The 13,326-nt window shown below is 37.8% G+C and overlaps 1 pseudogene across 1 annotated transcript; it reads right to left on the bottom strand.

The window, feature by feature from the left end:
* Positions 1 to 1,249: 1,249 nt before the first annotated feature.
* Positions 1,250 to 13,067, bottom strand: LOC147508597 (aberrant root formation protein 4-like; annotated as a pseudogene). Its single transcript, XR_015215804.1, has 13 exons — positions 12,789 to 13,067; positions 10,566 to 10,715; positions 10,416 to 10,488; positions 10,047 to 10,225; positions 9,880 to 9,939; positions 9,606 to 9,744; positions 9,431 to 9,490; positions 8,934 to 9,189; positions 6,330 to 6,413; positions 5,772 to 5,849; positions 4,839 to 5,045; positions 1,691 to 1,742; positions 1,250 to 1,487 (listed from the first exon to the last, which is right to left on the bottom strand). The product of XR_015215804.1 is annotated as an aberrant root formation protein 4-like (transcript).
* Positions 13,068 to 13,326: the final 259 nt, after the last annotated feature.

Below are 13,326 nucleotides of genomic sequence, written 5' to 3'. Positions count from 1 at the left end.
AAACAACCAAACATTGATAACCTATAAATGAACAAAACGTGCTTTCTATATTTTTAATCAATAGGTATTACAAAACTGGGCTACAAGTTAGATTTCTCGCAGTTACAATCTTTACGTATACCCTACATATATATAGCACGTTGAAACTGAGATGACCTCGTGACTGCAACGCTTGCTGTCAAGTATCCAACAGAACCAGACATAAGTCATATAACCTTCACAAAATGAATTCCTGGACTGCAGCTTGATTTTCAAAAGTAAGTCCGGTATCCTTTTTGGTCAGCAAATTACATGCATTATTTCTTGGTCTTCCAGTGATGGCTGCATACCAAGAAAGATTATTTAGGAATCGACACCACAGAAAAGTCTCCAAGTGTTCTTGTCCCGAGGCAAACTATTATTAGTATTAGAGCTACAGTAAACAGTGACAGTCATTCCAGGCAAGCTTAAAAACAAATTAGAGATGCATTCTAATGGAAAACTTGTCCCATAGACAGACCTAGATACACCAAACTGAGTGATACACTGAGAAATGGCTTCTTAACGCACCAAAGGGTAAATTCACTAATTATAATCCCTGTTGCAATTGTTGCTATAAGAAACTGAATCACTATTAATCTATAATAGAAGAAACACCGGCCATTACAAGGTTTACATGTAGCTTTTACTCTGTAACAGGATTTTGTATAAGTTGCACTAACAAAGTAACAAATACATATTAGTTTTACGCAAAGAACAAAGTTAATATTATATATGCCACTGCTCCTAAAGTACAGCATGGAGGCCATTATGACAACTATCTCCTTATCAAAAAAAAAAAAAAAAAAAGACGGCTATCTTTCGAGTATGCAAAGTAGAGACTGTTGGTCTACGATTAAATAGGCTTCAATATTTGACACTGGCGGAGATTCATACAATATGAACAAATTGAGGGATGTAAACCATGTAAAAGAGCAACTTCTTCTACGTGGGAGGATGTCTCTTAAGGAAAGGAACCAACTACAAAAGACAGGAAGATGATGGTGAAGGAGGTTGTCTCCTAAGGAACGGAACCAACTACAAAAGACAGGAAGATGATGACTACTAAATTAGCCAAGGCTTTGCACTCTCTCTCTCTCACATTTCTCTTCCTAATAATCTAAAAGATCATAAGATGGCTGAAATTGCCACTTATTATTATAATTATTAGTATATTTTTTTGAAATGTTTTGGGTTCACCTCAGGCCTCCACTGCGCTGATCGTCCAACATTATGCTGTAAGAAAGATTATTAACTTTGTTGAAGCTTTTCTTCAATGAGTTCAATACAACGGTGTAAAACCAACTGGAGAGGATTAAAAGCACATATATCATCTACTTCAAATTCACAACAATCCTTTTCATTTTCTGCCATAATCCGTGAGACTACTGCCCGCAAAGGTAAAAGCCACTCCGTGTAAGCCTTCTACAAAGTAGCCTCTGACAAAACTCCAGTGTAGTTTGTTTTTCCTGTGACATCATCATGAGAGGGGAAAGTCAAGAATCTATGTCTAAAAGTTTTATACAAACACGAGCGCAAAAACTGCACACATTTATCAAGGTTTAGAAACAAGAAATAGTACGTAAGATAACCCCGACTGAGAAAGAAGATATTTCAGAGAAATCAACAAAATAAATCTTATTAATATTGACAGATATAATACGTCATTTACCTGTGGACTCCGTAATCAATAAAAATCTGTAAAGGTTGAGAATAGATAAAACCTGCAAAGGGGCATGCTAACCCAAGTCATATTGGTGGGAAAGAAAACCTTGAAAAAATCAGTAATTATGTTTGCCAGAACAGTCAATGCTAACCCAAGTCATATTGGTGGGAAAGAAAACCTTGATAAAAGATGTCTAAAGTCTCTTCTAGATTTGTTAGACAGGTATCAATGCTCAGCTGGTCAGTACATCAACAAAGACAAGTGCAAAATCTTTCTAAGCCCCATGACCACATGCAGAAGGGAATCTATTGTGTCTTTTCTGGGCATAAAAGAGGGTGGCTTTCCAGAGAAGTATCTTGGTGTGCCAATCATCACAGGAAGGTTAACTAAAGCAAACCTAGCCCCTCTGGTCGACAAGATAAGGAAGAAAGCAACTAGCTGGGCTGGCAAGATGCTTTCATTTCAAGGAAGAGTTGTTCTTGCAAGGCATGTTCTCAATAGCATACCCGTCCACAACTTGGCTATTTACAAATGGCCTGCTTCAGTCATTAAGGAGTGTGAGAAAATTATTAGAAACTTCATTTGGTCTGGAAATCCTACAGAAAAGAAATTCATGACTCTGAACTGGGAGAAAACATGTAAGCCACATGAAGAGGGTGGACTTGGGCTGAGGAGACTCAAAGACATTAATCTAGCTATGCTGATGAAGTTGTCTTGGAGCTTAGAAAATGATAATAATGACTGGGCAAATGTATATGAAGGGGAAATATGGTGCAAGAAGTGATGAGTGGACAAAATACAAGACTTCTACTATATGGCCAGGCATCAAATGGGCTCTCAAGGAATCAAAAGTGCATACGACCTGGGTCATCGGTACTGGAGAAGCCATAAACACATGGAAGGAAAACTGGACAAGAGCCGGAACTTTCACTCATGTATTTCAGATGACAGATGATTTTTGGGGGCATTGCAGTTCAAGACTTAGTGAATGCATACGCAATGGACAATGGAGTTTCCCCGTTTGAAATGATTCAGATTCGGATGCGGGTGTCAATGTTAATGACCTACAAGCCCCAAATCCCACACAAGATGATGTTAGGATCTGGATGCCATCTACCAATGGCAAATTCTCAGTCTCTACCGCACATGAAGCAATTAGAAAGAAGGCAGAAAAGGTGAGCTGGCATACATTCATTTGGAAGGCCAAGTTGCACCCAAGTACTCAAGCCATTGGCTAGAAAATTTTTCAGGGGATTATGCACACTGATGACATGCTTAAGAAGAGGAATTTTAAAATTGCATCTAGGTGTTGCCTGTGCTTGCAGCATGAAGAGACACAGGAACACATTCTCTTCAGATGCACTTTCGCACAAGAACAATGGAACTATCTAAAGGAATCATTCAAGTTGCAGTCCGGCATCTACTCGAGGACAGATGTTCTCAATTCTTGTAAGTCCAAGAGCCCACTCACAAAAGACATCCGGTCCGCATGACCATTGCTTGCCTTGTACATATTTGGAAGACAAGAAACCGAAGTTCTTTATGATGGTGGGAATGTTGAGAAGGGCGGTCGAATACATATCAAAAGGGCTATTCTAAGAGCACATGAGCTCTCTGGTGGCACCATGGACAACACCCCTCTAGAATTGGAAGCACTTCATGCCTGGGGTGAGGAACAAACCGAGACGAGCACCAAGGATTCTTGAGTGTTATTGGATTGCTCCATCACTTGAATACTTAAAAATCAATGTAGATGGTCGTGCTTCGAGGCAATCACAGTCCAAAGAGGTTGGGGAACACTATTCAGAAGGGAAAGTACAGCGAAGTTGTTAGAGTTTACATTGGGGGAATAGGCTCGGATACAAACTATGTGGTGAATCAAGAGCTATTGTTGAAGGTATTACTGAAGGCGATTGAGATGGGGTTCACGAAACTATGGGTGGAGTCGGACTCCACAAAGAACAATCAAAGCATTCCAAACCAACTCGTTACCTTTGGAAAGTTAGAGCAGATTGGGAAAGGACTAAAGGGAAGGCAAATATAGTTCTAACAAGCACATGGAGGGAGGCAAATTTGAGCGGACTTGTGTGCAAAGAAAGGGAGCGACCCTAGCAAAAGGCGGGAAGCAATGGTGGGAGCATAGACCTAATTTTGTTTATAGGTTAAAGAACCAACACTCTACCTATTTGAGATTTATTTCTTAAAAATTTAGGAAATGTATGTTGGAGTGGTCTACCCAGGGCCCTCACAAATGTATACTGTTTTTTCTTTGCTATCTAATACAATTACCCTTTAGCAAAAAAAAAAAAAAGAACAGTCAATGTTTTACTTTCCAAGAACCACAAGTCCACAACCCAGCAAAAGATATTAAAGAACAAAAAACACAACAACAACAACAAAACACGACGATTTTGTAAATACCCCCCAAAGAATAATATGAAAAAAGGAAAGCCACATCTGTAACAAACAAGACAATCTTAGACACAACTTCTTTACACTGGGTGCTCAAAGCTTGCCTTCTCAAGCATTTGATTCCTCTTCCTCCCTTAATACTCAATACCTGGGTCAATAAGTTACATTCCTCTGCAGTACCTTTCTTTATTTTCTTAAATAAATATCACACACAAGTTTTTTATGCTTCAGTACGTTTCTCTTATAATGCTTCAGATTACATAACTCCGTACAATGAGAGTTAGATTGCCCTCATATAAAGCCTAATGCTTTATCCTAAGCAATTTCTAACCACATCTTTCTAACATAAATATCCTTAAATCAATCTTTATGACCACTTATTTAATGCAGTTTGATTGGTTAAGAAGACAAACAAGCAACGCATAGTTCTCTTTTTTATTGCTTTCTATCTTTCTTTCCTTCATTCTAATTTATTTCCATTTTTTAAGCATTCAATGTTGTGCCAGTATGTTTCCTTTCTGAGACCAAGAAAACCTATATATATAGAGGTGTATGAGTGTCCAAGAAAGATACAGTGTTAGAAACCTTCAACCCTCTTAAACCTGATAGGAAAATCCAACGCTGTCTAACATGTAGAATACAACGTTGTCAGACAGGACATTGTAGAAAATGGTCTAGCCTTGTTACTACCCACGTACTCAAAAAGAAATGAACAAAAATATAAAGAGAGGGTAAGGAATACCGCATCATTTTGCTCAGGAAGAGACGGAGGCCCTCCCTGTGAAGGCTTCAAGAGCATTTCAACCAATTCAAGCACATTCGTATCCCAAAATGGTAATCTTGGACAAACTTCATCACCTTCTACCACGACTTCATCGTTTTTTGGCAAGCCTTTTTGACTATATTCCTTTAACATTTCCTCTTTAACAAAACCTATAAGGATTGCAGCCTGCATCTAGGTTGTATGATATAATTAAATGCCCATCTAGAATAACTAATACTGAACACACTGGAAGAGACTGGAAGATTACAAGACGCTTGAAAAGAAATTGCTTTCACTGGTGGGAGACAAGACAGTGGGGGATCTGCGATGGAGGTAGAAGCACATAATGGGAGAGCAATTTGCAGGCTGGAAGCAGAGGATGATAAGATAAATTCCAATCATGGGGGTATAGTGGAGGGAGAACCAAGTGTTGAAAGGATGGAAAGGAGGAAAGGAAAGAAAGTGGTAAGCTCAGCGGAGGACAAGGAGAAGTTGATGCAATTTGGTGTTAGACGGGGGTGCAAGTGACGTGCTGACAGCAAATAGGAAGAAAGTTAGAAATTTGAATGAAGCTTGAGAAGGACATGGAACAAGATTTCACGAAGGATATCAAGGAGTTTGAAGATCTTGATGAGGAAGAGGACAGAAGGCCATCTGATCTGACTCGTGAGTGAGTACTGATGGTGGTAGGACGTGGTGGGTGGTGGTTTGTGTACATACTGGTTTTGCTGGGTTTATTTGTTTCTCTTGTCTTTTTTTTTTTGGGTTTATTTCTTTTTCTGGTTTTCCTGCACTTTCTGTTTCTGTTTTTTGTGTGTTGGGGATTTGGGGGCACAGCTAGGTAGCTATGGATATTGTGCTTTTACCAATATAAATATGTTTTACATATCCTAAAAAAAAAGAAATATGTACCATGGAAGGGCAGTCATTCGTTGTAATTGAAGCCTTCAAAATGTCAAACCTTTGATGGCTTGGAATATCAGCAAGTACCTAGTTTACTTTTGTTGTAAGGTAAGGCCAAACAGTTGACATATTAAAAAAGGAGAAAAATGAAATACAAGAACTCATGAGAGAAATAATACCTATAAGGTAACAAAAGGGGTCAAATAAGGTAAATATTTTATTTATTAGCTCATCTTTCATACAAATATGCTTTCATACAATGTTTTTAAAAAAAGGGTTAATGAAATACGTCTAACATGTAATCAGCAAGTATCATGTATACAAATACCTGTTCGGGTTGTTCAAATTATTTACTATATACAAGCTTATGAATTACTTTGTAACACTATTGAACAATGTCTGTTTTGTATATAATTATAGTATATATGAAACTTAAAGTTAACACAAATTATTCAAATAAATAGTTTCCGAAGAAAACCAGAGAAGCTTTTGCATGTCAAATTATAAATGCAGAAGAAAGCATTGTCCAGTAATAATACGTCAACATGAGAATGCTTTGGAACTCACCATTTTCAGTGCAGCAAAAGTTTTCTTTCTCATACTGCATTTGGAGCATATATTAAAACCATTTCAATAGCCTGCAGTATACAGCTGTTATAAAAAAAAGAGTGTCAAGACTATCCAAAATTAACAGACGAAAATGAAGGGCAATAATACCTTCATTGCAGAATAAAGACTAGACACATTGGTTGAACCATAGTATAAAATATCGCGATATATCGTGATATATATATTGAGAAATCAGAAATGGATACAGAAATATCGCGATATTCAATTGGATAAATACTAGTGTAAATATCAACGATATTTGTAGATATATCGCGATATTTCAACGATATAACTAAAGTTTAAAACTAGATGAGAACTAGATGAGAAGACAATTGAAATGTGGGAAGTTTTGGAATAAGCAGGATCGAGTCAACAAATGATTCGAAACTTTAAGAGGAGCTGATGTTATTGTGTACTCTGTGGCGTGTGCGGTGAATATATTTGCCCGGTGCTCCAAAGATTTGTGTATTTTTTTCTACAAATTCGTTTTTTTCTAAGCCCTATTTGTCCATTCTTTTTTTCAAATCGTGCATTTGATTTTATTTTTTTTTTTCCTTTCGTTTTCTATACTCTTTGCGTTGACACTTATTATTATTAAGGGATATATATATTTGTCGGTTGTCACAATGAATAGTACCAACACATCTACAAATTATAGTGCAACAGTAATAATTTATAGTAGTTTTATCACTAAGGAAGTAAGGACTAAGGACTAAGGAGTAATCTAAACAAAGATGTCCTCTCTGGCTTCTCCGCCACATAGTTGATATATGTCGGGGTTAGCATAGAGAATGGCAGTGAACTCTCTAAAGCGGTATGGACGCTCTGCATTAATGTGGTGTATGTAGGTTCTTGCATTACAACGGAAACACACATAACACAATCAAACATCATCCACTTGCCTCCACACCCACTGACCCACTAAACACCATTTGGGCTATATACAACCGGTTCAATATTTGCGGTAGATGCTATCGGTGTGAAGCATCTAATTGCTCTTAACGATTTGAATTGGTAGCTATTTGTTATGTTCGATAACGTTTTGTTGTGACCACAACTCTTAGAACTCTTTCGGATTTACAAGTCTAGAGCCTTGTAGTTTCGGTGGTGATCAATATACAATTACTTGTAATTGTGAGGTCTCTGTATTTGGCGGGAAATGATGGGAGCGGACTTCATGCAGATGATCTATTTTGTAGTTTGTTCACACAAAAATAGATGGTGTTCCTAAGCTTATGTGTGAGTTACCTAAATCTAATACGCTTCGCAAACGTAGAATTACTAATAATGTACTAACATAAAAGAATGAGTGTTTACATTTGGTGTCCAAAAAGGATGTTGTACCCTGCCATGAATGCCAGCCTATAACTTCTTGGTAGTCTAGTGGTTTATATAGTGGCTTTGTATGTTTTTGGTCAAGGGCTATCGGTTGTGTTCATGCTTGAACTTCCCTGGCTTAGAGCTTATTTCTTGTGTTGGGCAAGTTTTATTTTAGACCTTGCTAGGTCTGCTTTTTATTACAAGAATTCTTTCTTTATTTGATTGCGAGTGTGAAAAGTTAGGCAGTCGATAAGATACATCGTCAGAAACTTGTCTTCTTAAAATCAGGATCTGCATCAGTTTTGGAGCCATGTTTTCACATAGTTTGGTTGAGATTCGAACCCATGCTAAAACATGAAAAAGTAAGACCTGTGTGTTAGCTTTCCAACCCAATTGGCCTTGACACATTGCGAGTCCTGTGGAGATAGATATGGTATCACAAAGTTTGGTTAGCAGAAAACAAAGGTCGTCAGAAATCAGTTTTCTGCGTCGTGTTCGAGTCTAGTTTTAGTATATTTAAAATGAGATTGAGAATTTTTGTAAAACATAAAGAAGTAAGGTCTGTGTGTTATCTTTACAACGCAAAAAGCCTCGTTGTTTTTGGATATCTGTGAGAAAGAGTTGTGCTATCCCAAAGAAAGCCCGTCAGAAATCTAGTTTGTTGAAATTTAGGATTTTTACCGTTTTCAACCTAAGTTTTCTTCTAGATGGGTTTGAGGTTGGGACTTCGAAGTTCTACATGTGAGTAGTGTGAAGGTGTGGTGTATATAGCTGACAGAGGAAAGGGGGGAAGCATTGGGTACTTACCTATAAAACAGAGGAGAGGAACTACGTCTGACTTGATTCAAGTTCATCACAAAAACTTGATACGTAGGCACCTTGTCCCAAAGCGAGCTCAGTCAAAACTCGACCCATCACAATCTTCCCCATTATTCACACTTGTAAGGACTAATCAAATTCAACCTTTACAATGACCACATTCAAAGAAAATATAGTTGATTTGTGGATATTTATCGATATTTATCAATATATCACGATATATCCTAATATATCAACGATATTTGCAGTCAGAAATACCCACACATAGTCTGTAGATATTTGTCGATATTTATCGATATATCTCGATATATCCACGATATTTGCAGATGTCCTAATGTAATATATCCCCACACAGGGGATATATCCACGATACATATCTATAAATCAGAAGTCGATATTTTGCCATATCCCGATATTTTGTACTATGGGTTGAACAATCTGAAGTGTTCATTGCTAGATTTCTGGTAGATATCTCCTTCCATAATACACAGCAAAAAATCAACGACATGTTCTTTCAGTTGCCAAACTTGCCATGGCAGATTAATGGAGGAGAGAACATGTTTCAGCATGCCCACTGTTTGCCACCTTGTAGTTTGACTGTTTTGAAGATTGTCTTTTACAATCCCCAATTCCTGATCTGCAGCCTTCGCAACCTCATTTGATATAAAACCCCAAACCACTGCATGATTAATTAATTACATTAACTGATTATCGAAAAAAATAATTAATTACATTAACCAGAATGCCATAAATCATAGGATTCAAGGTGTGAGAAACATGTAGTTGTACAGAGATTAAGAAGGAAGTATGTAATAAATAAATAAAAAGTCACTTTTTTATCAGTAACACTCTTAACACTGGTACGAAAAGTAATTTTTTTTTTAAAACACTAAGAAAAGTCATATGCAAGATAATTGTACCTGCAATAAATGCTCCTTGCTTGATGAGGGAAAAATAATTCATATATTCATCACACTCTGCTACAACAAAATCAATGAAAACAATTGGAAAAAATCTGTCCAAAATAGATGAAGCAGAGCTACAAAAGTAGGTCACATACACCAACTAAGATACCGTGATAGACAAAGGAACTACCTCCCAGGATGACCGTAATTGCTTCCAAATCGCTTCCAGTACCAAGACCAAGATATGATAAGTTGCGGAACGGAAGGAACTTTGAAAGTTGTAACATCAATGGAACTTTAACATTTCCAAGAGTACTTGAAGCAAGGGCCTATTCAATTTTTTTTGAAATTGAAAGGTAAAAGAAAGTCTGGTTAACGAATCACTAAAGAACAGACATAGTTAAAACTGAAAAACACTTGGATCAATACATAATTTTCATACGCTAAAAGCCTAAAACACCAACCATGAGTTGTAGGACATATAGGCCAAGTAGAGCTCTGATCTGGGTCTTTTGTCTGCCCTCCTGTTGTATAAAATGAACATGAATCAATTGGGAATTGTTGATCCCAATGAAATAACACAGAAACCAATCAATAGAAGCATGAAATTATATAGTTTGAGTGTACAAACCAACTTCTGACAGACTTCCTGAATGGAATTGGCAATGCCTATTGCCCTGTCAATCAAATCCTGATATGAATCCTGAGTTTCATCATCTAACTCAGAAGAAACAGCTTGTAGAACCTTAAGGACTGCAGGCAACGCTTCTTTTATATGCTCAAAGTGACGTCTTTGGAGGGATATAAGCACTGCAAGGAAGAAATAAATGCATCAAGAAACTATCTGAGCTCTCTTGACATTATACTTGTACCTAGCGAATAAGTAATTTCATCTCTGAGTCTTACATGCATAAAATGTGTGAACTTTATAGTCCTTTTTGTAGGGTAGATTCAGTTGCCAAACAGTCAGTAAAACTTTTCAACATTCAACAGGTTTTACCTTTTGATAGAGCAGCAAACAGAGGAGTAAAAGAAGCAGGTTCCTTGCACATCCCCTTATGAGTATCTAATACCTGATTCAATAAGAAAAACACAATGAAACATGTTGAAAACAAAGATTACCAACCTCGAACAATTAATAAAGGTTGACCTCGCAGATAACGGTGAGCATATCTCTTGGACTACAAGTAGATAAAAGGCGGTCAAGTATACGTTCACCAATCTGAAATAACTCTTTGGACACGCCCATAAACCTGAAAACTAATTTGGGCAAGACAAACGACAGTGCATCAACAACCACCTGCAGAAAAACACATATTCATTAAACAAACAATTTCATATAATTAATAAAAACAAAGTGGTAAAAGAGACTCAGTGTTTGAATACTCTAATGGCGACTCTCTTATGTGGACTCCCGTTGACTCACGTTGACTCTCGTTTGACCGTCCCTATTTAGCTCTCAATGGTGGTTGTGTGTCCTTGGGGCTTCCTTGGAGGCTCTGTTCCCACCCAACAACAGCTAAAGGAAGCACCTTTAGTAGATCTCACTAAGAATAATGAAGGAAATGTTGAGAAAAGAGTTTCCTTTGCAGACAAAGTTTGCGGTGCTCAACCTCAACAACTGGACTTGGATTCTCTTCCAGTTCCAGAAATAAAAGGAAATATGCCGATGATTAAGCTACCAAAACAAGCAGTGGAACGAGGAAAGCTTTACTGTAAGTACAGCCTTGTTGGTAGACTAGACTTCAGAAAGCTCAATGTGGAAGAAGTTTGTAGAATTGCAATGGAAACTTGGAAGCCAAAGGGAGATTGGAAGATCATTCCTCTTGGTAAAGGATTTTTCATGATTCGGCTAACTTGCGAGGATGACTGGAGGAAGATATGGTGTGGCGGACCATGGAAATTCAAAGATCAAACTCTTCGATTAACAAAATGGACGCCTGATTTCGACCCCGACGTCCAGGTAAAATCTAGTGCTTTAGTTTGGATTAAGTTTCCAAAACTTGGACAACAATATTGGGATTATGAAATCTTGATGTCAATGGGTAGAGGACTTGGCTCTCCTGTTGGTGTTGACAAACATACTATGCAAAGAGACTATGGTTTTTTTGCTTCAGTTTTGGTTGAAGCAGATCTTGCGAAACCGATACCAAACCAGATACTTGTTGAAGAGGATGAGCATACATCTTTCCTTAAAGAAGTTGAAGTTGAAAAACTCCCAAAGTATTGTGGACACTGCAAATATGTTGGGCACCTTGTTGCAGAGTGAAAGGCACTGCAAAAAGGATTTAGACGCGAAGAAGCAGTAGTGGCTGAGAAACAAGTTGAGGATGTGCAAAAACAGAAGAAAAATAAGAGGAATAGAAACAAGAACAAAAATGTACTGATCGAACCAACGAACAATGTCTCGGTTGAGACGATGGGTACAGTTCCCGTTGAGGTGCCTACTACAACAACAACTGAGGTGGTTCCAATTGATGTGGGCACTATGGATAGTGTAGTTGAGCAGCAAGCAACTGAGGAGGATGCACAAACACAAGAAGATGGAATTGATCACGTTGATGCAATACCACAAGTTGTGGTAGCATAACATATAGCTACTGATGTTGTTGCATTGGTTCCACTAGATGTGGAAATGCAATAAGGCAACCTTTGAATGCACAAGCGGAGGTTTCTGACTACTAACTGCTCTCTAGCTGTTGAAAATTTTGTTTCTCTAACTCTGTGTAGTCTTACACACTACATTGCACCTCCACTTTCGAGTCACTATGGCTGAAAAATACTATTGTGCCTTAAAGAGAATAGTCGAAAGTAGGTGATTCCTATTCTCCCATTGCGAGGACTATGAAGAGTGGAGGTTTAGAGCCCGATTCCTCTTCAGCGATGAGAATGGTGAAGTTCAATTCTTCTTCCCTCTTGGAGAGGAAACAGGCTCAAATTATTGAATGAGGCAAATTCACTGCTAAGATCGGTTAATTGGGCTGACCTCATGGATGATGATGATGAAAATGCCGAGGGGATGGTAAAGAACCATGGCGAGAAGATAGCAAAGAAAAGTATAAGCCTGCATGGATGTCTCGGGGGCAAAGTTGATGGCGAGGATAACTCAGGATGGTGATGAACCATGGATTTCAAAAGGAGAAAAGAAGCAAAACAAAGGGGAAAGATGTGGATCTGACTCCTCTTCCACCCAGGGCAAGGAAAATTCCAGCAAGATATAAATGATTTACTATTACTGAAAATTTGGTTTCAAAGTGGGAACTTAATCCAGCCCGGGTGGTGCTTAACCCCTAGTTTGTAAACTTTTATTATATATAATATATTCACATTTTGCCTGCAAAAAAAAATAAAAACAAAGTGGTCAAAACTAAACCTGGTTTAAGGAAGGAGAGGAAATAAAAGCAATTAGGTGATTGAGTGTTTTCAGTGCATTTTCTTTTGAAACTTGATTGGCAAGTTGTTGTTGTTGTTGTTCTTCTTCTACTACTGATTCTTGAAGAATAATGTTGTCGTGAACGTAGTCAATAAACTCGACAAGCTCAGAAACTGACGTTTCGAGTGTTTCAATTCCAGCGCTGCACTGTGATAAAGAGTTGAGTATTCCTTTAAGATTCACCATTAACGTGTTTAATTCCATTTCCTTTTTTTTTTTTATTTATACTTAAGAAAGATGCGAAATGTCGGGATATTTTGTCTTGCCGATATATATTCAGGATATCTAACTACTATTTTATGAGAGAGAATAGTTGTTGTTTCTGACTCAACTGGAATGCAGCAATGTTGAGAAACTTGGAAACCCGACGTCTCCTCAATTCAAAATCAAACATTTTGGTTCGTTGCCTTCAATCTTCTTCTTCTTATGGGTTTTGGCCATCTACTACTACTACTACACTTGTTGGTGAGTCACCAGC

The sequence above is a fragment of the Coptis chinensis genome, chromosome 3 (assembly GCF_015680905.1).
Source record: "Coptis chinensis isolate HL-2020 chromosome 3, ASM1568090v1, whole genome shotgun sequence".
NCBI lineage: Eukaryota > Viridiplantae > Streptophyta > Magnoliopsida > Ranunculales > Ranunculaceae > Coptis > Coptis chinensis.
The sequence above is the reverse complement of the archived record's forward strand: the minus strand, read 5'-3'. Positions and strand labels throughout refer to the sequence as shown.